Below are 27756 nucleotides of genomic sequence, written 5' to 3'. Positions count from 1 at the left end.
CCATTCTCCTAATCTAAGTCCTTCTGTCACCTCTCTACCTCCTTACAACAACCTGCCCTTCCACCTATCGTCATATCATCTGCAACCCTTGTAACAAAGGCATCAATCCCATCACCCAAATCATAGAATATAACATAAAAAGAATTGATCCCATCACAGACCCTTGTGAAACACCACTAGTCTCCAGTAGCCAATCAGAAAAGGCTCCCTTGATTCCCTCTCTTGGTTCCTGCCAATCAGCCACTGCTTCATCCATGCTAGAATCTTTCCTGTAACACCATGACTCGTAGCTTGTTAAGCAGCCTTGTGTTGTATCTTGTCAAAAGCCGTCTGAAAACCCAAGTACACAACATTACGCAATTCTCCATACTGAACTTGAAACTAATGGAATTATGAGCACCAGATCCAAAGTGACCCCGAACACTCACTTCTATGACCTGCATGGGGGAGCTGCGTGGCCTCGGTTGTAGCAAGGACTGGGCCTCAAGCCGCAGTGTTGCCTGTTTACAACCACCCAGCGGAGAGGCGTAGGAGTTGATGCGTTCATTCGGAGGCGGAGGTGTCAGAGTTGATGTGGCGGTGTGGAGGCGGTGATGTCCAAGCTGGAGTCCATGCTGCCCCCTGGTGTTCACTCGGTAGAAGACAAGCTCTATTGAGTTTGAGTGCAGACTGCTGCCACATTCATGGACTCAGGAACTTGGACAATATTTTTTTGTGTGACTGTATTTTATTGAGTGTGACGAGGTGTTTTACACCGAGGCGCTGGTGAAAAGCTGCTTCGTTTGGCTGCATTCATGGGTTTTCATGTATGGTTGAATGACAATTAAATTTGAATTTGTACGTGTTCCTTTTCCTTCATAGGAAGTCCAGGGTCACACACTCTCGAGCTCAGAACTCTACATATTGATTAAGGAAACTTTCCTGAACAAATCTGACAATCTCTATGCCATTCAATCCTTTTACAGTATAGAAGTCTCAGTCAATATATGTGAAGTTAAAATCACCTAACACAACCTTGTTTTTCTTGCAAAAGTCCGCTATCTGTCTACAGATTTATCCCCCAAATCCTGCTGACAATAGAGAGGTCTATAAATATAATCCCTGGAATGTGCTCATCATTTCTTATTCCTCAGTTCCAGACAGATAGACTCAGTAGACGAGCACTCCAGTCTGTCTGGTCAGAGCACTGCCTGACTAACACTGTCTGATTTTCTCTGATTAGTAATGCCATCCCTCCCACTTTAACATCACTCTACCTTGTCTAAAACAACAGAACCCCAGAATATTGAGCTGCCAATCCTACCCCTCCAACAAAAAGTTTCACTAATGTATCTGTGTTGGGGAGAGAGGGTGGGGATCGATTGTCTATGTTTTGGGTTTTGACACTGACAATTCCTTTCCCTCACAGATACTGCTTGACCTGCTGAGTTGCTACAGCAGATTGTGTGTTATACCATTTCAGAGGCTTGTCTACACCCAGTGGAAAGCCCCTCTACACCCCTTACAGCCGAGTCCCCTGTCACGACAGCTGTGTCTGTCTTTTGCCTCCCCAGCTGTGGTCACACAAAACGTTCCTGTTGCTACTTTCCCCTGTTTTCCACCCTTTCCAGCAGGAACATTCCACTGGACGGAGTTCTCCTGCCATGGACACCCTTGCACTGGGCCGTCTCTTCCTCCTGGACAGAGAACATGCATCTCACATTCATTGAGTGTATTGATCACACCGGCAAGATTCTTCATCGATAAACACTGCCTGTTACAATGTAACATCCCTGCCTTTGTCTTTATTTCAGTGAACAACCCACCCTTGCTGCTCACCAATCAGTTGTTTCCACTGACACACATCACTTCCTGAATGGTGACATCACCTCCAGCTCGTCCAATGGTCTTGACAAGGTAGGTGGGCTCTAAATATGCAATGGTCTGTCCCACTGCTCTCCCCCAGGTCCTCCTCACTCACCTCTGCTGCCTTCTTAATTCCCCAAATCTGCACAGCATCATAGTGTTATAGAGCCTCTGGACCAACTCGTCCATCCCGAACAAGATTCCCATCTGAGCCGGTCCTATTTTCTTCTAGGAGGCTGACCAAAGGTGCTCTTTGCTTTTTAAAATGTGATGTGTATGATCATGAGACTATACTAGATTCCAAGAACAATGGTTGTAGCAAGGACTAGGCCTCAAGCGGGCTTGCCTGCTGTTGCAGTCCAGGTGAGACGACGCTGGAGACAGTGTCGTGTGGCATTCTTGTTGGGTTAGGGGCCAGCCTCGTCCAGCAGTGCTGCCCTCCAGTGTTCAACCAGTGGAATGACAGACTGGATTGCCAGGAGCCGTACCATCACTTTGCACATTGCTCAGGGGCTTGGACTGTACACGCGTTTCTTGTGTTTCTGCTCTTACATCTCAGAGTCTTATGGTAAAATCATTTCTACAAATAATGAACAACAAAGGTCCCAGCATTAATCCTTGTGGCATACCACTCATCACAGGTCTCCTGTCCAAGAAACACGTTCCTCTGGCTTCAACTCTCACCCTCTGCTTCTTCCCATCGAGCCAGTTATGAATTAGTTGACTTACCACCCTTGGATCTCTCAAAACCTTGTCTTCTCGACTAGCCCTGTATGCATCTCATTCTTTCCATCAAGGAGGAGGTGCAGGAAAGACCCACACTGAATGATTCAGGAGCAAATTCCTCCTGTTGAGCTAATTGTGAATTAGTTGACTATGTTCAGAGAGCAAGATAGTGATATAGCGTTCATGGACCATTCAGAAATCTGAGTCTTTGGAGACAAAACAATTCTCCCCAAACTCCTAATGAAATATAGTCACTAACATCCTTTCCTCATAATTGCATCAATATGTCAGGTCAGGGATAAATCCTCTGAGACGTTGACAACCAGGAACTGGAGACTGCTCACCCTTTCCAATGCTGATCCCTCAACAAGGACCGGTGTGTGTTAACACCACAAGACCTTCAGACAGACCAGCACAATTAGGCCATTCAGCCTATCGAGACTGATAAACCATTCCATCATGGCTAATTTATTAACCCTGTCAAGCCCATTCTCCTGCCTTCTTCCCGTAACCGTTGATGCCTTGACTAATTAAGAACTTATCAATCTCCACTTTAAATGTACTAAATGACTTGGCCTCCACAGCCATGTGTGGCAAAGAATTCCAACATGTGCCTTCAAGTACCCCAAAAGCACATCCTTGACAAATGACTGCAATGTCTTCACAATCACTGAGGTCAGACTAACTGACCTATAATTTCATTTTTTCCTGCCTCGCTCCCTTCTTGAAGAATAGAGTGACATTTGCAATTTTCCATTCCTCTGGAAGCATGCCAGAACCAATTGATTCTTAGAAGATCCCTAACAATTTTTCCACAACCTCTTCAGTCACCTCTTTCAGAACCCTGTGATGTATACCTTCTGGTCCCGGTGACTTATTTACCTCTAGACTTTTCTGTTTCCCAAGAACTTTCTCCCTAATCATGGCACCATCACACATTTCTGCCCCCCGACCCACTGGAACTTCCAGCATACTGCTAGTGTCTTCCACAGTGAAGACTGATGCAAAATACTTCTTCAGTTCATTCACCATTTCTTGTCCCCTCTCTCTCCAGCATCATTTTCCACCAATCCGATATCTACTCTTACCTATCTGTTACACTTTATGTATCTGAAGAAACTTTTGGTATCCTCTTTAATATTATTGGCTAGCTTGCCTTCATATTCCATGTTTTCCTTCTTTATGACTATTTTTAGTTTTATTCTGTTGCTTTTTAAAAGTTTCCCAATCCTCTAACTTACCACTGATTTTTGGCTTTGTCTTCTCTTGTCAGCTGCAGTTATGTCATCCTGCCTTTAGAATTCTTCTTCTCCTTTGGGAAGGAATCCTGAACCTTCCAAATTGCTCCGAAAAATTCCAGCAATGTCTGCTCTGCCTTCCTCCCTGCCAGTGTTCTTTTCCAGTCAATTTTGGCCAGCTCCTCTCTCATGCCTCTGTAATTTCCTTTACTCCAAAGTAATACTGATACGTCTGCCATTAGCTTCTCCTTCTCGAATTGCAAGGTGAATTCTGTCACATTGTGACCACTGGCTCCTGAGGGTTCCTTTGCCTTAAGCTTTCTAATCAATTCTGGTTCATTGCACAACAGCCAATCCAGAATAGTTGATCCCCCCGGTGGGCTCAACCATGAGCTGGCTTAAAAGCCGTCTCATACGTACTCTAGAAATTCCCCCTTTTGGGATCCTGCACCAGCCTGATTTTCCCAATCTACCTGCACATTGAAATCCCACAAGACTATCATAACATTGTCCTTTTGGCATGCATTGTGTACTTCAAGTCATAATTTGTAAACAATATTTTTACTACTGTTTGAGGGTCTGCATATAACTCCTCTCAGAGTCTTTTTACCCTGTCAGTTCCTTAACTCTACCCACAACGATTCAACACTTTCTGATCCTATGTCACCTCTTTCTAATGATTTGTATTTTTTTTCCCAACGGAGCCAAACCACCCCCTCTGCCTACCTGCCTCTCCATTCAATACAATGTGTATTTTCCCTCCTCCTCCTGACAGTCACCCAGATATCTGCTTCCTGTAACCTGGGGGTCACTGCCTCCCTGTAACTCCTGCCTATCACCTCCTCATTCTCCTGTTTGAGCTGAAGGTCATCGAACTGCAGCTCCAGTTCCTCAACACATTTTCTGAGGAGCACCTGGTGCAGGTGTGGTTATCTGGGAGAATGGAGGTCTCCCCTATCTCACACACAGAACAAAACACTGTCCCTGGAGCCATTCTCTCTGCACTACTGTGCCCTAACAGATGAGGAATGAACAATTAAGAAGAAAAAGAGAAACTTAACAGCTGCTGATCTTACACAAGCCTGACCTTGCCCAAGCCCGATGAGCCAAAGCCACTCTGAACACTGACCCACTCACTACAATGGCCGCTCCGCTTGTGCTTGAATTATATTTATTCACCCTCTCTCATGAATCCCGCTCAGTGATTAGTTGCAGTCCAGCTCTGAGAAACTGCCATGAAGTTCTGCCTTGTTAATCTTGAGAGTGGACCTGATTGAAAAGCTAGCTCTCTTCTCGTGCTCCCTCTCAATACTCTCTTGGAGGTTTGTGAAGTTTCAGGCTGTCATATAAAACTTTGACACACTTCCATTGATTTGTGGTGGAGAGTATATTGACTGGTTGAATTATGGTTTGGTAGGGGAACACCAAAGCCTTTGAATGGAAAGGTCCACACAAAGCTGTAGATATGGCTGGACCCATTATGGGCACATTGTGTGTGTCCCACACCACGAACCTTCAGCTAACAGCAGCATCGACAGGAAACTGCAGACACGGGAATCTGAGGTAAAATTGGAAACAGCTGCTCAGACTCACCAGGTCGGGCAGCATCTGCAGAGAGAGAAACAAAGATAGTGACTCAAGTCAGTGACTCTCAGTCAGTGCTGGAGATGGAGAGGATTGAATCAGGGAACAGACGTGGGGAGACGGGGATAAGGAGTGAGGAAGAAAGAGATGGTCAGAGAGGGCTGGGGTGTGGGGTGTAATGGGAGTGGGGCCGAGGCTGGTCGAGAGGGATGGGTGAGTTAGGGGGTGTAGAGTGGAGATGGGGAGAGAAATGTCCACCGGGATTCATTGTGTGGGTGAGGAGTAGGGAGAGAGAGGTGAATGGATGGAAAGTGAGGAAAGCGAGGGGGTGGATGGGGAGTGGGGGAGAGAGAGAGGTGGGTAGGGAGTGGTGAGAGAGGTAGACGGGTGGCGAGAGGAGGGAGAAAGGTGGGTGTGTTGGGAGAGAAGTGCATGGGGAGTGGGGAGAGAGGTAAATAGATGGGAAGTGGAGGGGGAGACAGGTGAGTGGGTGGGGAGTGGAGAAGAGGTGGGTGGACGGGGAGAGGACAGAGAGAGGAGGGTGAGTGGGTGGATGTTGAGTGGGAAGAGAGAGTGGGTGGGGAGTGGGGAGAGAAAGATGAGTGGGTGGGGAGCAAAGAGGTGGGTAGGTGTGGAGTGGAGAGAGGTGTGAATGGGTGTCAAGAGGAGAGAGGTGGGTGGGGAGTGGGGAGAGAGAGGTGAATGAGTGGGGAGAGGAGAGAGAGAGGTGAGTGGGGAGAGAGAGGTGCATGGGGGAGTGGGGAGAGAGAAGTGAGTGGGTCGGGAGTGGAGAGAGAGAGGTGGGTAAACTGGAAGAGGAGAGAGAGGTGGGGAGACAGAGACATTTTGAGGATTTGAACTGTTAATTGGGATCAGTACGGACAGATGGTTACCAGTCAGCACGAAAATATTGAGCTGAAGGTCTGTTTGACTGTACAGACTCACGTGATTTCTTTGAAAAGCAAAGGATGCGGTCTGAGTGAGATTGAAAGTGAAAGCTTTGAATCTCTCTATAAGCCTGGGTACGCTCACTCTGCCTTTTGCTGTTTTACAGTTTGGTTTAGACGATTCACTGTTGTCTCTGGAATTCTGTTCACCCTCCGACTAAATATTATTTCTCCAGACTGAAGAAAGCTGACTTCATTTCTCCAGTGACAGCCTGTGTGTCCCACACCACGAACCTTCGGCTAACAGCAGCATCGACAGGAAACTGCAGACACTGGAAATCTGAGGTAAAATTGGAAACGGGAGGGGGAGGGGGGAGAGGGAGAGAGACGGACAGACAGACGGGAGGGAAGGGAGAGGGAGAGGGAGAGAGACGGACAGACAGACGGGGGGGGAGGGAGAGGGGGAGGGAGAGAGACGGACAGACAGACGGGGGGAGAGGGAGAGGGGGAGGGGGAGAGGGAGGGGGGAGCGAGAGGGAGAGGGAGAGACAGACAGACAGAGAGAGGAGGAGGGGAGAGGGAGGGGGAGAGGGAGATGGAGAGAGAGAGAGAGAGAGTGAGAGAGAGAGAGAGAGAGAGAGAGAGACTGCCGAGTTCATAGTCCTCCGGCAGCCACACCCTAAAGGCATCTGTCCCGAGGTCACTCCTGGAGATATCGAAATCCAACCAATCAACAAGCTCCAAGATGGGAACTCAGCACAGTGAAGAACCGCAGTTAGAGTCCGAGGCATAGAGAATTACAGCACAGAAACAGACCCTTCGGCCCATCTAGTCCATGCTCAAACTATTTGAACAGCCTACTCCCATCGACCTGCACCAGGACCATCACCCTCCATAACCCTACTATCCAATAACCTATTTAAACTTCTCTTCAATGTTGAAATTGAGCTCGCATGGACCACTTGTGTTGGCAGCTCATTCCACACTCTGAGTGAAGTTTCCCCTTAAACATCTTGCCTTTCACACTTTAGCCATGAGCTCTTATTGTAGTTCCACTCAACCTCAGTGGAAAAAGCCAACCATATCAATACCATTCAGAATTTTGTATACCTCTATCAAATCTCCTCTCAATCTTCTACGTTCTAAAGAATAAAGTCCAAACCTATTGAATCTTTCCCTATAACTCCAGTCCTCCAGACCCAGAAACATCCTTGTAAATTTTCTCTGCATTCCTTCAACCTTGTTTACATCTTTCCTGCAGGTCGGTGACCGAATCTGCAGACAACACTCCAAATCAGGCCTCACCAGCATAACATCCCATCTCCTGTACTCGGTACATTGATTTATGACGGTTAATGTGCCTAAATCTTTATTAACAACCCTATCTACCTGTGATGATGGACCTGTATTCCCAGATCCCTTAGTTCTACCACACTCCTCAGTGCCCTACAGATCACAGTGTAAGGCCATAACACACGGGAGCAGAATGAGGCCATTCAGCCCATCGAGTCCACTCCACTATTTCATCATGGCTGATCCTGGATCCCATTCAACCCCATATACCTGCCTCTACCATCTCCTTTGATGCCCTGACGGATCAGGAAACTATCAACTTCTGCGTTAAATATACTTTGGACTGAGCTTCCACCACAGTCTGTGGCAGAGCAAACCACAGATTCACCACTGTCTGGCAAAAGAAAATCCTCCTTACCTCTGTTCTAAAAGGTTGCCCCTCAGTTTTGAGGCTGTACCTTCTAGTCCTAGATACCCCCAGCAGAGGAAACATCCTCTCCTCATCCACCTTATCTAGTCCTTTCAACATTCAGTACGTTTCAATGAGATCTAAATTCCAGTGAGTACAGGCCCAAAGCTGCCAAACACTGCTCAAACGTTAACCCCTTCACTCCCAGAATCATCCTCGGGAACCTCCTCTGGACTCTCTCCAATGACAACACATCCTTTCTGAGATATGGAGCCCAAAACTGTTGACAGTACTCCGTGCGGCCTGACTAGTGTCTTAGAAAAGCTTAGCATCGTCTCCTTGGTTTTATATTCTATTCCTCTTGAAATAAATGCCTACTTTACATTTGCCTTTTTTTACCACAAACTCAACCTGTGAATTAACCTTCTTGGAGTCTTGCACGAGGACCCTTAAGTCCCTCTGAACCTCTGATGTTTGAATTTTCTCCCCATTCAGATAATAGTCTGCACTATTGTTCCTTTTTCCAAAATGCATTATCATACATTTCCCAACACTGTATTCCATCTGACACTTTTTACCCTTTCTTCCAATTTGTCAAAGTCCTGCTGCAATTGCATTGCTTCCTCAGCACTCCCTACCCTCCACCTATCTACATATTATTTGCAAACTTTGCCAAAAAGCCATCAATTCCATTATGTAATTCATTGACAAACAATGTGAAAAGCAGCAGTCCCAATACTGACCACTGAGGAACACCACTAGTCAATATAAGCTAACCAGAAAGCCCCCTTTATTCCTACTCACTGCCTCCTGCCTGTCAGCCATTCTTCTATCCATGCCAGTATCTTTCCTGTAACACCATAGGATTTCATCTTGTTAACCAGTCTCATGTATGGCACCTTATCAAACGCTTTCTGAAAATCCAAGTAAATGACATCCACTGCCTCTCCTTTGTCCACCCTGCTGGTTACTTCCTTGAAGAACTCTAACAAAATTTCAACAAGAGTCCAGCAAAATTTCCCTTCACAGAAACCACGGTGACTTTGACTCATTTTATCATGAGTGTACAAGTACCCCCGAAACTTCGTCCTTAATAATAGACTCCAACACTTTCCCAACCACTGAGGTTAGGCTAACTGGTCTATAATTTCCCTTTTTTTGCCTTCCTCCCTTCTCAAAGAGTGGAGTGACATTTGCAAATTTCCAGTCCTCCGGGGCCATGCCAGAATCCAGTGATTCTCGAAAGGTCATGACCAATGCATCCGTTATCTCTTCAGCAACCTCTCTCAGAACGCTGGTCCAGATGACTTTTACCTTTGAAATAGCAATGGCACTCACTCCTGCTCCCCGACACCCAAGACTACAAGACCATAAGGTGTAGGAGCAGAGTTCGGCCATTTGGCCCATCGAGACTGTTTCGCCATTCAATCATGGCTGATCCCTTTCTCCCCAGGACCTATCCTGGTTGGTTACACTCACTGTTGTTTGCACTAAATTCCATCTGTCATTTTTCCAGTTGATTCAGACCCCTCTGCTAACCATGATAGGCTTTTCGCTGTCCACTACATCCTCAATCGTGGTGTCACCTGCAAAGTTGCTGATCCAGTTAACCACCTTATCATCCAGCTGATTGATATAGATATTGATATAGATATACACAGGCCTCCAGTCAGAGAGACAACCATCTACTACCACTTTCTGGCTTCTCCCACAAAGCCAATGTCCAATCCAATTTACTACCTTATCCTAAATGCCGAGCAATTGAACCTTTCTGACCAGCCTCATATGCGGAACATTGTCCAAGGCCTTAATAAAGTCCATGTAGATAACATCCACTGTCTTGTCTTCACCCACTTTCCTGGTAACTTCCTCGAAAAACTCTATAAGATTGGTTAGACATGACCTACCACACACAAAGCCATGCTGACTGTCCCTAATCTTTCCATGTCTATCCAAATACTTGTATATCCAGTCCCTTAGAATACCTTCCAATAACTTTCCCACAACTGATGTCAGACTCACTGGACTTTCATTTCCTGGTTTCTGTTTAGATCCTTTTTGAAACGGTACAACAACAATGCCTATCCTCCAGTCCTCTGGTGCCTCTCCTGTCGCTAAGGATGATTTAAATATCTCTGCTAGGGCCCCTGCAATGTCTGCACTTGCCTCCTGCAGTTCCAAGGGAACACCTTGTCAGTCCCTGGGGATTTATCCACCCCAATTTGCCTCAAGTTAGCAAACCCCTCCTGCTCGGTAATCTGTATCGGGTCCACGAACTCGACGCTGCTTTGTTTCACTTCTATAGACTCTGTGTCCTTCTCCTGAGTAAACACAGGTGCCAAAATTCCATTTAAATTCTCCCCTATCTCTTCTGGCTCCACGTCTGGATCACCATTCTGATCTTCCAGAAGACCAATTTTGTCCCTTGCAATCCTTTTGCACTTAATGTATCTGCAGAATTTCCTACGATTCTCCTTCACTTTGTCTGCTAGAGCAACCTCATGCCTTCTTTAGTTTCCTGATTTCTTACTTCAGCATTCTCTCACATTTGTTGTGCTCCAGAAGCACCTCATTAGTTCGACCTGCCTATACCTGCTGGGCACCTCCTCTTTTTCTCAACCAGGGTCTCAATATCTCTTGAAAACTCTTGAAAGTGGCCTCCCGCTTTGCAAGTACACCTTTGCCGGAAAACAGCCTGTCCCAATCCACACTTGCCAGATCCTCTCTGATACCATCAAAATTGGCCTTTCTCCAATTTAGAATCTCAATGTACAGACCAGACCTATCCTTGAAACTCATGGCATTGTGGACACTGGATGCAAAGTGTTACACTACACAGACTTCTGTCACCTGCCCTGTCTCATTCCCTCACAGCAGATCCAGTATCGCATGATCCATCGTTGGGACTTGTATGAACTAAACTTTCCTGAACACATTTGACAAATTCTATCCCATCCAGTCCTTTCACAGTATTGGATTCACAAACAACATGTGGAAAGTTAAAATCACCTTCTACTTGTGTTTCATGCAACAGTCTGTGATCTCTCTTCAAATTTGTTCCTCTAAATCTCTAGGACTGTTGGGAGTCTGTAATATAGTCTGATTAATGTGCTCATAGCTTTCTTATTTCTCAGTTCCACCCCTAACACCTCACTAGACAAGTTCTCCAGTCTGTCCTGATGGAGCAGTGCTGTGACATTTTCCCTGACTAGTGATGCCACCCCTCCTCTTGTAATTCCTCCTGTTCTGTCACGTCTAAACAACAGAACCCCAGAATATTGAGCTGCCAGTCCTGCCCCTCCTGCCACCCAGTCTTACTAACGGCTACAAGGTGATGATCCATACGCTAAGTTCATCCACCTTTCCTACGATGCTTCTTGCATTGAAATATCAGCAGCTCAGGACCATGCTCAACCTTTTGATTCCTGACTGTGTCTGACGTCTTACCAACATCTGTCTCCTCAACCTCTCCACTAACTGTTCTGGCACTCGGATTCCCATCCCCTGTAACTCTAGTTTAAACCCCACCGTGCAGCATTAATAAACCTTCCCACTGGGATATTAGTCCCACTCTATTTCAGGTGCAAACTGTCCCTTCTGTGTGGGTCCCACCTTCCTTGGAAGAAACCCCAATGTTCCAAACAGCTTGTGCCCTCCCTCCTACACCAACTCCTTAGCAACATGTTAAACTGTGTAATCTTCCTACCTCCGGCCTCATTGGCATGTGGCACAGGTAGCAATCCTGACATCACAAATCTACATGTCCTGCTCTTTAACTTTGCACCCAACTCCCTGAACTCCCTATGCAGAACCTCGTCACTTGTCCTGCCCATGTCATTGGTACCTACGAGGATCACGACTTCTGGCTGTTCACCCTCCCACTTCAGACTGCTGAAGATCCGATCCCAGATAACCCAGACCCTGGCACCCGGGAGGTAACATAGCATCTGGGAATCTCACTCCCAACCACAGAACCTCCTTTCTGTTCCCCTAACTAATGAGTCCCCTATCACCACAGTGTGCCTCTTCTCCCCTCTTCCCTTCTGAGTCACAGATGCAGACTCAGTGCCAGAGACACTCTGAATCTCCTCTGTTAGGTCATTCCCCACCCCCCCCTCCTGACAGTATCCAAAGTGATATACCTGTTGAGGGGAATTGCCACAGGGGTATTCTGCACTGGCTCATTAACCCCTTTCCCCTTCCTGACTGTCACCCATTTTCCCATGTCATAAGAACATAAGAAATAGGAGCAGGAGTTGGCCATCTGGCCCATCGAGCCTGCCCCACCATTCAATAAGATTGTGGCTGATCTGTCCGTAAACTCAGCTCCATCTACCTGCCTTTTCCCCATAACTCTTAATTCCCCTACTATGTAAAAACCTACCTAACTGTTTCTTAAATATATTTAGTGAAGAAGCCTCAACTGCTTCCCTGGACAGAGAATTCCACAGATTCATCACTTTCTGGAAAAAACAGTTTCTCCTCATTGCTGTCCTAAATCTTCTCCCCTGAATCTTGAGACAATGTCCCCTAGTTCTAGTCTCACCTACCAATGGAAACAACTTTCCTACTTCTATCTTATCTATCCCTTTCAAAATTTTGTATGTTTCTATAAGATCCCCTCTCATTCCTCTGATCTCCAGAGAGTATAGTCCCAGGTGAGTCAATCGCTCCTCATAGGTTAACCCCTTCATCCCTGGAATCAACCTGGTGAACCTCCTCTGCACTGCCTCCAAAGCCAGTATATCCTTCCTCAAGTATGGAGACCAGAACTGCACACAGTACTCCAGGTGCGGCCTCACCAGTACCCTGTATAGTTGCAGCATGACCTCCCTGCTCTTGAATTCAATCCCTCTAGCAATGAAGGCCAACATTCCATTTGTCTTCTTAATAACCTGTTGTACCTGCAAGCCAACTTTTTGTGATTTCATGAACAAGCACTCCCAAGTCCCTCTGCACAACAGCATGCTGCAATCTTTCACCATTTAAATAATAATCTGCTCTTCTGTTATTCCTTCCAAAGTGGATGACCTCACATTTACCAATGTTGTATTCCATCTGCCAGACCTTGGCCCACTCACTTAACCTATCTATATTACTCTGCAGTCTCTCCACATCCTCTGTACAATTTGCTTTTCCACTCAGTTTTGTGTCATCAGCAAATTTTGCTACGCCACACTCAATCCCCTCTTCCAAATCATCAATGTAAATGTTAAACAGCTGCGGGCCCAGCACCAACCCCTGCGGCACCCCACTCACCACTGACTGCCAACTGGAGAAACACCCATTTATAGCAACTCTCTGCCTTCCATTGGTTAACCAATCCACTATCCATGCCAATACACTTCCTCCAACTCCATGCATCCATATCTTATTTGTAAGTCTCCTGTGCGGCACCTTATCAAAAGCCTTCTGAAAGTCCAAGTATACGACATCCACCTGTTCCCCTCTATCCACTGCACTCATTATGTCCTCAAAGAACTCCAGTAAGTTTGTCAAACAGGACCTGCCCTTTCTGAATCCATGCTGCATTTGTCTAATGGAACCACTCCTTTCTAAATGTTTCACTATTTCTTCCTTAATGACAGCTTCAAGCATTTTCCCGACCACAGTTGTTAAGCTATCTGGCCTATAGTTGCCCATCTTTTGCCTACATCCTTTTTTAAAAAGTGGCGTGACATTTGCTGTCTTCCAATCTGCCGGGACCTTCCCAGAGCCTAGAGAGTTTTGATAAATGATTACCAACGCATCTACTATAACCTCCACCATTCCGTCAACACCCTGGGACGCATCCCATCAGGACCAGGGGACATCTATCTTCAGGCCCTCTAGTTTGCTCATCACTATCTCTTTAGTGACGGTGATTTTTCGAGGTCTTCACCTCCCATTTCGTCCATAACATCACACTTTGGCATATTAGACGTATCCTCCACCATGAAGACCAACACAAAATAGTTGTTCAATGCCTCAGCCATTTCCTTATCACCCAATATCAATTTCCCCTTATCGTTTTCCAGGGGACCTACATTGACTTCAGCCACCCTCTTCCGCTTTATATATTTATAAAACCTTTTGCTATCTGTTTTTATATTTTGTGCTAATTTACTTTCATACTCTATCTTCCCTTTACTTACTTCTTGTTTAGTTGTTCCCTGTTGCTTTTTAAAGTTTTCCCAATCCTCCAGTCTCCCACTGCTCTTTGCAACTTTGTACACATGAGCTTTTAATTTGATACCATCTTTTATTTCCTTAGTTATCCAAGGCTGGCTCTCCATACACTTACTGTCCTTTCTTTTGACTGGAATATACTTTTGTTGAGCACTGTGAAAAATCTCTTTGAAAATATTCCACCGTTCCTCAACTGTCCTACCAAATAGCCTGTGCTCCCAATCCACATTAGCCAACTCCTCTCTCAACTTGTTGTAGTCTCCCTTGTTCAAGCAGAATACACTAGTTTTAGATCTAACTATTTCATCCTCCATCTGAATGTGAAATTCAATCATACTATGATCACTCTTTCTAAGAGGATCACTGACTACAAGATCATTAATCTTCTCTGTCTCATTGCACAGGACTAATTCTAAGAGAGTATTTTCCCTTGTAGGTATACTAACAAGATGCTCAAGAAAGCTATCATGGATGTCCTACACCATGAGTGTAACTGCCTCTCTATATGTCCTCTCTATCACCCCTTCAGCCTCCTGAATAATCCGGAGTTCATCCAGTTCCAGCTCCAACTCCTTAACACAGAGTGTTAGAAGCTGCAGCTGGAAGTACTTCTCGCAGTTGTAGTTGTCAGGGACACTGGAGATCTCCCCGCCCTCCCACATCCTGTAAGAGGAGCATTCAGCTCTCCTGCCAGTTATCTTTGCTGTCCTCACTGAGCAGATATAACGAAGGAAAGGGTAAAAGCAACTTTTCTGGATCTTTCTTTTCTTTGCTTTCCCTGTCTGAAGCCTCAGGATCCCCACTCTAACTCTGTCCACTCCAATGATGGCCGCTCCGCTTGCCCCGCCTTCCTTTAATTTGCTCTTGCTGATCAATCCCAAATGCCGATTGCTCGCTGGTCAGGGCTCAGTTTTGCTGTGGTGATCTGCCACAGATCTGGCTATCTCTACTTGGACAGTGGACCCGAGTGAAATCCCCTCCTCGCAAACTTCTGATGTTCGATTGGTCGGTGGTCAGAGCTCAGTCTGAGTGCATCTGTAGATCACAGACTCCGACAAGACCCCAGCTACCTTTAAAAAAGAATGAAAAGGCGTGGGAAGAAGAATAATTTAAAATATTATGCAGACAGACTGGGAGAAGTTGCCCTCTGGCACTGTGTGATGTGGGGGTGGGGGGTGGGGGCCGGTTCAGCTCTCTGTTCCGTGAGGTTTACTCATCTTCACACTGACCTGAGGCTGTGGCCTGCAACTAACGGGCTTCTGTGGACTCACCTTCAGCAACTTAATTTCTGAATGCTATCTGCTTACTTTTGATTGCTTTTTGCCCCTGCATATTCGGTCTTTGACATTCTTCTTTTGTTTTGATGGACTCTTTGGGTGTTTGTTCTCTCGCTACCTGTAAGGAGACGAATCTCAGGGTTGTATAAAGTCCCACCACCACTGGCTGTTCACCCTCCCTGTTCAGGACATCCTGCAGACATCGGAAACGTCCCTGCCCCTGGCACCAGGGAGACAACAGCTTTATAGAGACAGGAGAGACTGCAGATACTGGAATGTGGAGAGACAACAAACTGCTGGAGGATCTGAACAAGTCAGGCTGTATCTGTGTGGGGGGGACAGGGTGGAGATCAATTGTCGACGTTTTGGTTTTGACACTGACAATTCCTTTCCCTCACAGATGCTGCTTGACCTGCTGAGTTCCTACAGCAGATTGTTTGTTATCCCATTTGAGAGGCTTGTTTACATCGTGTCTACACCCCTTACAGCCGAGTCCCCTGTCACGACAGCTGTGTCTGTCTTTTTCCTCCCCAGCTGTGGTCACACAAACGTTCCTGTTGCTACTTTCCTCTGGTTTCCACCCTTTCCAGCAGGAACATTCCACTGGACAGAGTTCTCCTGTCATAGACACCCTTGCACTGGGCCCTCTCTTCCTCCTGGACAGAGAACATGCATCTCACATTCATTGAGTGTATTGAATGCTTGAAGCTGTCATTAAGGAAGAAATAGCGAAACATTTAGAAAGGAGTGGTTCCATTAGACAGACGCAGCATGGATTCAGAAAGGGCAGGTCCTGTTTGACAAACTTACTGGAGTTCTTTGAGGACATAATGAGTGCAGTGGATAGAGGGGAACAGGTGGATGTCGTATACTTGGATTTCCAGAAGGCGTTCGATGAGGTGCTGCACAAGAGACTTATAAATAAGATACGGATGCATGGAGTCGGAGGAAGTGTATTGGCATGGATAGTGGACTGATTAACCGATAGAAGGCAGAGAGTTGGTATAAATGGGTGTTTCTCCGGTTGGCAGTGAGTGGTGAGTGGGGTGCCGCAGGGGTCGGTGCTGGGTCACACACTCTCTAGCTCAGAACTCTACATATTGATTAAGGAAACTTTCCTGAACAAATCTGACAATCTCTATGCCATTCAATCCTTTTACAGTATAAGAGTCTCAGTCAATATGTGTGAAGTTAAAATCACCTAACACAACCTTGTTTTTCTTGCAAAAGTTCGCTATCTGTCTACAGATTTATCCCCCAAATCCTGCTGACAAAAGGGAGGTCTATAAATATAATCCCTGGAATGTGCTCATCCTTTCTTATTCCTCAGTTCCAGACAGATAGACTCAGTAGATGAGCACTCCAGTCTGTCTGGTCAGAGCACTGCCTGACTAACACTGTCTGATTTTCTCTGACTAGTAATGCCATCCCTCCCACTTTAATATCACTCTATCTTGTCTAAAACAACAGAACCCCAGAATATTGAGCTGCTAGTCCTACCCCTCCAGCAAAAAGTTTCACTAAAGTATCTGTGTTGGGGGGAGAGGGTGGGGATCAATTGTCGACGTTTTGGGTTTTGACACTGACAATTCCTTTCCCTCACAGATGCTGCTTGACCTGTTGAGTTGCTACAGCAGATTGTGTGTTATACCATTTCAGAGGCTTGCCTACACCCAGTGGAAAGCCCCTCTACACCCCTTACAGCCGAGTCCCCTGTCACGACAGCTGTGTCTGTCTTTTTCCTCCCCAGCTGTGGTCACACAAACGTTCCTGTTGCTACTTTCCCCTGGTTTCCACCTTTTGCAGCAGGAACATTCCACTGGACAGAGTTCTCCTGCCATGGACACCCTTGCACTGGGCCCTCTCTTCCTCCTGGACAGAGAACATGCATCTCACATTCATTGAGTGTATTGATCACACCAGCAAGATTCTTCATCGATAAACACTGCCTGTTACAATGTAACATCCCTGCCTTTGTCTTCATTTCAGTGAACAACCCACCCTTGCTGCTCACCAATCAGCTGTTTCCATTGACACACATCACTTCCTGAATGGTGACATCACCTCCAGCTCTTCCAATGGTCTCAACAAGGTAGGTGGGTTCTAAATATGCAATGGTCTGTCCCACTGCTCTCCCCCAGATCCTCCTCACTCACCTCTGCTGCCTTCTTAATTCCCCGAATCTGCACAGCATCATATTGTTATAGATTCTCCGGACCAACTTGTCCATCCCGAACAAGATTCCCATCTGAGCCTGTTCTATTTCCCTGCATTTTGCCTGGAGATCCACAGGTTCCTTGTTACTTTATTTATTTATGTAGCATCTGTGCCCCCAGTTTGCTCCCATTCGCCTCAGGTGAACTGCTGTCGCCCTGCCCATAGTGCAATACTTTGGTGTGAATACGATGTAAAGCCCCCCCCCCCCCCCCAGTACATGCTCACAACACAAATATCAGACAATACACCAAAGGGGAGTAATGATTACAACTTTATAGTTATTTCTTAGTGATGGGTTAGTAGATGGGTTCCATCCGGTTCATGTTCTATTGATTCAGGAACAGTTCCTGCTGACTGGAGGGTGGCTAATGTTGTCCCACTTTTCAAGAAAGGAGGGAGAGAGAAAACAGGGAATTGTAGACCGGTTAGCCTGACGTCAGTGGTGGGAAAGATGCTGGAGTCAATTATAAAAGATGAAATTACGACACATTTGGATAGCAGTAGAAGGATCAGTCCGAGTCAGCATAGATTTATGAAGGGAAAATCATGCTTGACTAATCTTCTGGAGTTTTTTGAGGATGTAACTATGAAAATGGACAAGGGAGAGCCAGTGGATGTAGTGTACCTGGACTTCCAGAAAGCTTTTGATAAAGTCCCACATAGGAGATTAGTGGGCAAAATTAGAGCACATGGTATTGGGGGCAGAGTACTGACATGGATTGAAAATTGGCTGGCTGACAGGAAACAAAGAGTAGCGATTAATGGGTCCCTTTCGGAATGGCAGGCTGTGACCAGTGGGGTACCGCAAGATTCGGTGCTGGGACCACAGCTGTTTACAATATACATTAATGATTTAGATGAAGGGATTAAAAGTAACATTAGCAAATTTGCTGATGACACAAAGCTGGGTGGCAGTGTAAAATGTCAGGAAGATGTTATGAGAATGCAGGGTGACTTGGACAGGTTGGGTGAGTGGGCAAATGTATGGCAGATGCAGTTTAATGTGGATAAATGTGAGGTTATCCACTTTGGTGGCAAGAACAGGAAGACAGATTACTATCTAAATGGAATCAAGTTAGGAAAAGGGGAAGTACAACGAGATCTAGGTGTTCTTGTACATCAGTCAATGAAAGCAAGCATGCAGGTACAACAGGCAGTGAAGAAAGCGAATGGCATGCTGGCCTTTATAACAAGAGGAATTGAGTATAGGAGTAAAGAGGTCCTTCTGCAGCTGTACAGGGCCCTGGTGAGACCCCACCTGGAGTATTGTGTGCAGTTTTGGTCTCCAAATTTGAGGAAGGACATTCTTGCTATTGAGGGAGTGCAGCGTAGGTTCACAAGGTTAATACCCGGAATGGTGGGACTGTCATATGTTGAAAGATTGGAGCGACTGGGCTTGTATACTGGAATTTAGAAGGATGAGAGGGGATCTGATTGAAACATATAAGATTATTAAGGGATTGGACACACTGGAGGCAGGAAGCATGTTCCCGCTGATGAGTGAGTCCAGAACTAGAGGCCACAGTTTAAGAATAAGGGGTAGGCCATTTAGAACAGAGATGCGGAATAACTTTTTCACGCAGAGAGTGGTGGATCTATGAAATGCTCTGCCCCAGAAGGCAGTGGCAGCCAAGTCTCTGGATGCATTGAAGAGAGAGTTAGATAGAGCTCTTATAGATAGCGGGGTCAAGGGATATGGGGTGAGGGCAGGAACGGGGTACTGATTGTGCATGATCAGCCATGATCACAGTGAATGGCGGAGCTGGCTAGAAGGGCCGAATGGCCTACTCCTGCACCTATTGTCTATTGTCCATCCACAACGACCTTCCGAGCCTTCAGCCACCGTCCAAACCGCTGATGTCCAGTATCCGCCGCCCTGGAACTGCTGTCTGCTCCTCACACGTCCGTCATCCTCACTCGCCTCCCGAAAAAGACCGCGAACTCCCGCTCAGCTCACACATACAAGATAGCGTAACAATTCTTCATTAGTTAGTTCCCCCCTTACCTACAGTTATAACCCAAACATTCCAGATACAGAAACCTGACAGAACAGTGACAGAATGTCATCACGCTGTCCTCTATGTTACCATGGCACCCAGTAAGGTGTCAGCAGTTACAGGTAGGAGGCAGGACAATGGAGCTGAGAGGGAATAATAAATCGTGATGATGGAATGGCAGAGCAAACCTGATGGGCCGAATGGCTTCAACCTACCCTTATGTCATCTGGTCTTATGGTCAAATTGTTTGTATAAATAATGAACAAAGGTCCCAGCACCAGTCCTTGTGGTACTCCACTCATCACAGGTCTCCAGTCTGAGAAACACCTTCCTCAGGTTCCTTTCCTCACCCTCTGCTTCTTCCCATCAAGCCAATTATGAATTGGTTGACTATCTTCAGAGAGCAAGATCGTGACGTAGTGTTCGTGGACCATTCAGAAATCTGATGGAGAGGGAAAGAAGCTATTCCTGAAACATTGCGTGTGAGTCTTCAGGCTCCTGTACCTCCTCACTGATGGTAGTAATGAGAAGATGGTAAAGATCCTTAATGATGGATGCTGCCTTCATGAGGCATCACTTTTTGAAGATGTCCTCGATATTGGGAGGCTAGAACCATGTTGGCACTGGCTGAGTTTACAACTTCCTGCAGTTTATTCCAGACCTGGTCATTGGCCTCTCCATACCAGGTGGTGACACACCCAGTCAGACTCTTCTCTGGGGTACATCTGTAGAAATTTGCTGGAGCCTTTGGAAACTCATCAAGTCTCCTCAAACTCCAAATGGAATAAAGCTGCTTGTGTGCTTTCTTTGTAATTGCATCAATACCTTCAACCAAAGATAAATCCTCTGGATTATCCCTTGGATTATTAAAGCCTCTGAGATCTTAAGGCCCAGGAACTTGAAACTGCTCACTCTTTCCACTGCTGGTCCCTCGATAAGACCTTAAGACAGAGGAACAGAATTAGCCCATCAAGACTGCTCAATCATTCCATCATGGTTGATTTATTAACCCTGTTAACCCCAGTCTCCTGCCTTCTTCTTGTAACCCTTGAAGTCCTGATTAATCAAGAATCTATCAATCTCTGCTTTAAAATTACTGTGACTTGGTCTCCACAGCTGTCATTGGCAATGAATTCCACAGATTCACCATCATTCTGGCTGAAGAAATTCCTCCTCTTTTTGATCCTAAATAAACATTCCTGTATTTCTGAGGTTGTAGCCTCAAATCCGAGATTCCCCACTATAGGAAACATCTTTTCCACACAGACATCCATCCAATGAGATCCCCCTCCACATTCTTCTAAACTCCAGTGAGTACAGGCCAAGAGCTCCTCCTGCATTAACCCTTTCATTTTTGGATACATTCTTGTCCCTTTGCACTCTGTATTTTGAATTTTCTCCTAGTTTAGAACATAGCCACTCCTTTATTCCTTCTACCAAAGTGCATGACCATACACTTCCCAACAGAGTATTCCATCAATGGATTCATTGTCCATTCTCCGAATCAATCTGGGTCCTTCTACAGCCCCTGCTTCCTCAACACCTATCTTCCTCAACACCTTCTTGCACCTATCTTCTTATCATCTGCAAACTTGGCCATGAAGCTATCAATTCCATAATCCATGTCATTGACATATAATGTAACAGGAAGCGGTCCGAATACCAATCCCTGTGAAACACTAGTGGTCACCTGCAGCCATGCAGAGAAATCCCCCTTTATTCCCACTCCTTTCCTCCCGTCAAACAGCCAATCTGTCAGTACCTCCAGCTGAACTCTGTCTTTTTGTGTGTTTCCCCAGCTGTCAGTCTGTGGTTTTGTATTGCTGTGTGCTCCTGTCCCCGCTCCTGCTCTACTCCGGCGCCTGTATTACTGAGTACTCCATCTCTCACCTGTTTCTCATTGTTATCTGTATTGCTGCCACCCGTGTCTCATTGTGCTCCACCTATCACCTGCCTCTCTGTTTATTGCTCAGTGTATTTCAGTCCTGTCTTTTCACCGGTTTGTTGCTAGATTGAGCTGGTGAGTTTTCCTGAGCCTTTTCAGCATTTGTATCTGTACTCTGTCTGAATATTGACTCTGCCTGATTCCTGATTCTGGTTTTTGGATTTCTCTGGATGTTTTGATCTCTACCTGAACTTGATGCTGACTTTGTTTGTACCTCGGGATTTGTTACTCAATTAATATCACTGTGTGCACAGTACTGGGTCTGCGATTGGGTCCCTGCTCCAGTGTCCTGACAGTACAATCTGGCCAGAATGGATCCTGCAGACCCCGATCGTCTGGGAGCTGCCCTGGAACAACAGCGAGTGATGCTGGTGAGACACTGGAACCAACTGGACTCTGTGTTCAGGGCAGTGCAGTCACTTTCTGCCAATGTAGCTGATCTTGTGGCCCAGAGTCAGTCACTCCAGCTGTCCCAGAGCACTCATCAACATTCTGTGACTGCACCTTCTGCCCTGCCCTCTGCTTCCTCGCATGCTCCTCCCCTCCAAAAGCCCCGTCTGCCTCCTCCGGAAAAGTACTCGGGTGAGTCCGGTACCTGCTGCTCTTTCCTTTCCCAGTGCACCCTCATTTTTGAATTACAACCAACATTTCCGAATGATCAAATCAAGGCAGCCTACGTCATCACCCGACTGTCGGGTCAGGCGAGAGAATGAGAAACAGCTGTCTGGGAGGCAGGCTCCCCTTTCTGCAGTAGTTTTCAGTTATTTTCTGAGGAGATGACAGAAGTGTCTGATTGCTCCAAACATGGGAGAGGGGCTGCCCGTGAAATGCTGCACATGCACCGGGGTGCAGGTCCGTGTCAGATTACGCCATAGCATTCTGGACCCTAGCCACCTCCAGCGGCTGGAACTCAGAGGCACACCCTCCTGAACGGCCTCTCTGAAGACATCAAAGATGAGCTGGTCACCCAGGACCTTCCTGCCACCTTTGAAGCCCTGGAGGATTTGGACAACCGTATTGATGTTCGCCTTCAACAGTGCCACAGAGGGAGGGGTTCCAGAGGGTCCTTGGGGCACTTCGTCAGTCTATGCCCCGCCATTTGCCTCAATCTATAATTCCCATTCCAGAGCCCGAAGCTATGAAGTTTGACCGTACCCGCCTGATGCTGACTGCAAGACAAAGGAGAATCGGCACCTGCTCCTGTCTGTACCGTGGCCAACCAGGCCATTTCATCTCCACCTGCCCAGTAAAAGCCAAGCACTCACGAGTAGGACGAGGCGTACTGGTGAGTGTGACCCCTGTCCGGCCCTCCTCAACGCCACTCACTCTCATACCTGCTTCTCTGGAGTGGGGTGTCCGACGGTGAGCAGTCTCCATCTTTGTCGATTCTGGTGCGGACGGGTGATTTACTGATTCCGGCTTGGCTACCCAGTGGGGATTACCCACGTCTGCTCTCCAGTCACCACTGGTGGCCAATGCCTTGAACGGTCAGAGACTGGCTAACATCACCCACGTCATGGCCCTGGTGAGTCTCAGTTTATCCTGCAACTATCGTGAACGGTTAACCCTTTATGTTACTGACTCTCCTCAAGCTCCCATTGTCCTGGGCCATCCCTGGTTAGTCGCACAACCCCCACATTGACAGGCGCAGTCGCAAGTTTGTAGGCTGGAGCCCATTCTGTCACTCCCACTGCCTCTGCCATGCTGTTTTCCTTGTCTCCAAGCTCAGAGCCCACCCCCCCCCCCCAAGGAATTTCCGGACCTTAGTGCCATCCCTCCTGAATACATGGACCTCAGGGCTGTGTTCAACAAGTCCCAGGCCACTTCACTACCGGCTCATCGTCCACATGATTGCACCATTGACCTTTGCCTGGCACATCTCCCCCAGGGGCCGCCTGTATTCCCTGTCTGTACCTGAAACAGAAGCCATGAATAAGTACATTCAAGAGTATCTGGCTACAGGCATCGTCCGGCCGTCTTCCTCCCCTGCTGGTGCCATTTCTTTTCTTTGTTGAAGAGAAGGATGGCTCCTTGTATCCATGCATAGATTACCGGGGACTGAATGAAGTCACTGTTAAGAACCGTTACCCTCTTCCACTCATGATCTCGGCATTTGAACTACTACAAGGAGCCTCAGTTTTCACCAGACTTAATCTCTGTAATGCCTACCAGCTAGTCCGCATCCGTGAAGGGGATGAGTGGAAGTCTGCCTTCAACACCCCCTCAGGCCATTATGAGGTCACGCCAGTCGGTCTCACCAGTGCCCCCACTGTCTTCCAAGCCCTGGCAAATAACGTTCTCAGGGACATGCTGAAACAATTTGTTTTTGTGTATCTCGATGTCAAGGTGGTGTTCGAATGGCCCCAACCTTCAACTCATCAGGAGTTACAACACTTCTTGGGTTTCGCTAACTTCTATCGCCGCTTTATCAGAGATTACAGTACACTGTCTGCACCACTCACTGCTCTTACCTCATCGGCTGTCAGTTTCTCCTGGTCCCCGGCTGCTGAAAAAGCATTCTCTGACCTGAGGGAACGTTTCACCTCTGCCTCCATCCTGATTCCACCTGACACCGGCCGGCAGTTCGTTGTGGAGCTGGACGTGTCTGACATTGGTGTAGGAACTGTTCTCTCTCTGCGCTCGGCTCGGATGAGAAGGTACTCCCCTGCGCCGCCTTCTCTCACCGCCTCACTCCCACGGAACGGAATTACGATGTCGGAAACCGGGAGCTGCTGGCTGTGAAACTGGCTCTGGAGGAGTGGAGGCATCGGCTGGAGGGAGCAAAGGTGCCATTTTTAGTCTGGACTGATCACAAGAACCTGGAATGTACCCGTGCAGCCAAACGTCTCAACTTCCGTCAAGCTCGTTGGTCCCTGTTTTGATCAAGACTTCTAATTTACTCTGTCCTTCCGCCCCGGTTCCAAGAATGGAAAACCTGATGCCCTTTCCTGAAGATTTCCTTCCTCTGAGACCCCTGAGGTCCCCGATGTCACCCTCCCTGCTCACTGTCTCGTGGGTGGGACATTGAAGCCATGGTGCAAGCTGCCCAACAATCTTCTGGGTGCCTCTGTGAGTCTGTCTTCAGGATTCCACCCACAGGCCAACCAACAGCTAGAGACGGTATTGCGGTGTCTGGTCTCCCAGAACCCCTCCGTGTGGAGTCAGCAGCTACCCTGGGCCAAGTACACCATAAACTCTCATCCGTCCTCGTCCACCGGTCTGTCCCCTTTCGAGTGCTGCCTTGGCTACCAACCTCCACTGTTTCCTGTTGGCGTTCCATCTGCCGAGACATTCCTCTGCTGTGGTCAGCGGACGTGGAGGCACACTCACTCTGTCCTTTGCCCTGCCTCCACTAGGATCGAGCATCAACTGACCGCCATCGCTCCAAGGCCCCACGTTACCGCCAGGGACAGCGTGTGTGGCTTTCAACCCGCGACCTGCCCCTCGAGGTGGATTCCTGCAAGCTCGTCCCTTGCTTCATCAGCCCCTTTCCCATTGCTAAAGTCATCAGCCCTACTGCCGTCCGTCTCAAGCTCCCCTCCACTCTCCGCCACTTTCATCCCACCTTCCATGTGTCCCGTATCAGGCCTTTCATGAGCCACCCCCTGTGTCCTGTCCCCAAACCACCCTCCCCCACAGCTCATCGATGGGTCAGAGGACTTCACGGTGCGTCAGCTGCTGGACATACGTCGCCGGGGCCGTGGCCTCCAGAACCTTGTGGACTGGGAGGGCGACAGTCCTGAGGAGAGGTGCTGGGACCTCGCCCGTAACATCCTGGACCCCTCTCTCGTCAGGGACTTCCATCGCCAGCACCCAGCTCTACCCGCCGTGATGCCGGGAGGCGCCTGGGGGGGGGGGGGGGTTGGGATAACGTCAGTTAAACTTTATCTTTTTGTGTTTTCCCCCTAGCTGTCAGTCTGTGGTTTTGTATTGCCATGTGCTCCTGTCCCCACTCCTGCTCTACTCCAGCCCCTGTATCACTGAGTACTCCATCTCTCATCTGTTTCTCATTGTTATCTGTATTGCTGCCACCTCTGTCTCATTGTGCTCCACCTATCATCTGCCTCTCTGTTTATTGCTCAGTGTATTTCAGTCCTGTCTTTTCACCGGTTTGTTGCTAGATTGAGCCGGTGAGTTTTCCTGAGCCTTTCCAGCATTCGTATCTGTACTCTGTCTGAATATCGACTCTGCCTGTTTCCCGATTCTAGTTTTTGGATTTTCTGGATGTTTTGATCTCTACCTGAACTTTGACACTGACTTTTGTTTGCACTTCAGGATTTGTTACTCAATTAATGTCACCGTGTGAATGATTGGATCCCTGCTCCAGCACCTTGACAACATCCTCTCCATGCTGGTATATTTCCTGTAACACCATAAGCTTTTATCTTATTAAGCAGCCTCATGTGAGGCAGCTTGTGAAAGGCCTTGTGAAACTCCAAGTAAACAACATTCATTGACTCTCCTTTGTCTATCCTGCCTGTTCTTTCCTCAAAGATTTCCAACAGATTTGTCAGGCAAGATTTTTCCTGAAGGAAACCATGCTGACTTTGGCCTGCTTTATCACGTGCTTCCAGATACCCAAAAACCTCGTCCTTAATGAAATCATACATTTTGCCAATCACTGAAGTCAGGTTAACTGGCTAATAATTTCCTTTCTTTTTCCTCTCTCTCAAACAGAGCAGTGACATTTGCAAGTTTCCAGTCAAAGTTCACAGTTTTCTTTCTTTCATTATTGACTGAGATAAATTCATGGAATAGGCTCTTCTGGCCTTTTGACACATTCCAGTCAGCAACTGAAAACCTCATCCTTAAACTTTAGCCCGAGCTTAATCATAGTGTAATTTACAGTGACCGATTAACCCGTCAACAGATACATCTTTGGAGTTTTGGAGGAAACTGGAGCACCCGGGGAAAACCCATGTGGTCATGGGGAGAACATACAAACTCCTTGCAGAAAGCAACGGGAATTGAAGAAATATCATAGAATCGATGAAAGACTGCACCCAACAGGACAGACAAACAACCAATGTGCAAATGACCAAAAATAACTGTGCAGATACATAAGAAAGAAGCAATGATAACAACAAATAAGCAAGCAACAAATACTGGGAAATGAGGTGAAGAGTCTTTGCAACTGCGTCAGTAGGTTGTGGGAGCTGTTCAGTGATGGGGTGAGTGAGGTTGAGGGAAGTTATCCCCACTGAATCAAGAGCCTAGTGTGTGGTTAGCCAGATGCTTTTCCCCAGGGCTGAAATGGCTAACATGAGGGAGCAAAGTTTTAAGGTGCTTGGAAATTGGTGCCATTCCTTTGTCCCGCATGCTCTAAGTTCTTCACTCTTGTCCTTGATACTTCTTGCATGAAAATAGACACACTTCAACCCATCTCACTGACTGCAACTTTTCCCTAATATCTGCCTATCCTTCCTCACAGTCTCACTACACACATTATCTACCAGTATACAACTGCCCCATCACTACAGTTCCCATTTCCCTGCCAAATTAGTTGAAACCCTGCCCGTCAGCTCTAGTGAACCTGCCCACAGGGATATTTGTATCCTTCAGGTTCAAGTGTAACCCATCCTTTCTCTACAGGTCATACCTTCCCCAGAAGAGATCTCAATGATCCAGCGATCCAAAACCCTGCCCCCTGCACCAGTTCCTCAGCCACTCATACATCAGTACTGTCTTCCTACTCCTGCCCTGACCAGCATGTGGCACTGGGAGTAATCCAGACATTGCTCCTTGGAGATGTTGCTCTTCAGCCTCCTCCTGAACTCCCTGTACTTACTGCACAGGACCTCTTCCCCCTCTCTATCTATGTCATTGATACAGATGGGCACCATGACCTCTGGCTGCTCACACTCCCTCTTGACAATATTCTGCAGCCACTCTGAGACATCCTTGACCCCAGCACCTGGGAGGCAACACACCATCCTGGCATCCTTTTCATGGCCACAGAATCCACTGTCTGACCCATTAACTATCGAGTCTCCCATCACTATCTCTCTACCTGACTGTACCCTTCCCCGCTGGGCCTCTGGACTGGCTGCTGCTATGCCCTGATAGGTCATACCCCCCACAGCAGTATCCAAAGGGGGTATACTTGTTGTGAGGGGAATGGTCACAGAGGAACCCCCAGTCACTGCCTCATCTTGCAAAGCCTGTTGAGC

The 27756-nt window shown here is 47.2% G+C and overlaps 3 protein-coding genes across 6 annotated transcripts in view; 1 reads left to right on the top strand and 2 right to left on the bottom strand.

Annotated features, from left to right (window-relative positions):
- Positions 1 to 24284, bottom strand: part of LOC140726081 (interferon-induced very large GTPase 1-like) — a 92093-nt gene extending 67809 nt beyond the window's left edge. Inside the window, exon 1 of the mRNA XM_073042018.1 lies at positions 24058 to 24284. The gene's annotated coding sequence lies outside the window, so the exon portion shown is untranslated. The remainder of the gene's footprint in view (positions 1 to 24057) is intronic.
- Positions 1 to 27756, bottom strand: part of LOC140726087 (up-regulator of cell proliferation-like) — a 620561-nt gene that overhangs the window by 403623 nt on the left and 189182 nt on the right. The gene's annotated exons all lie outside the window — the stretch shown is intronic.
- LOC140726082 (up-regulator of cell proliferation-like) overlaps positions 5302 to 27756 on the top strand; it is a 32164-nt gene continuing 9709 nt past the window's right edge. The window contains exons 1-2 of one of the 4 annotated variants that reach the window (XM_073042020.1): positions 5302 to 5372; positions 17417 to 17519. The gene's annotated coding sequence lies outside the window, so the exon portion shown is untranslated. Of the gene's footprint in view, positions 5373 to 6290; positions 6626 to 17416; positions 17520 to 27756 lie in introns of those variants that run through there. The other 3 variants (XM_073042019.1, XM_073042021.1, XM_073042022.1) reach the window with 3 other exon arrangements.

The sequence above is a fragment of the Hemitrygon akajei genome, chromosome 4 (genome assembly GCF_048418815.1).
Source record: "Hemitrygon akajei chromosome 4, sHemAka1.3, whole genome shotgun sequence".
In the NCBI taxonomy this organism is placed as follows: Eukaryota; Metazoa; Chordata; class Chondrichthyes; order Myliobatiformes; family Dasyatidae; genus Hemitrygon; species Hemitrygon akajei.
This window is presented reverse-complemented; position numbering and strand designations above follow the sequence as displayed.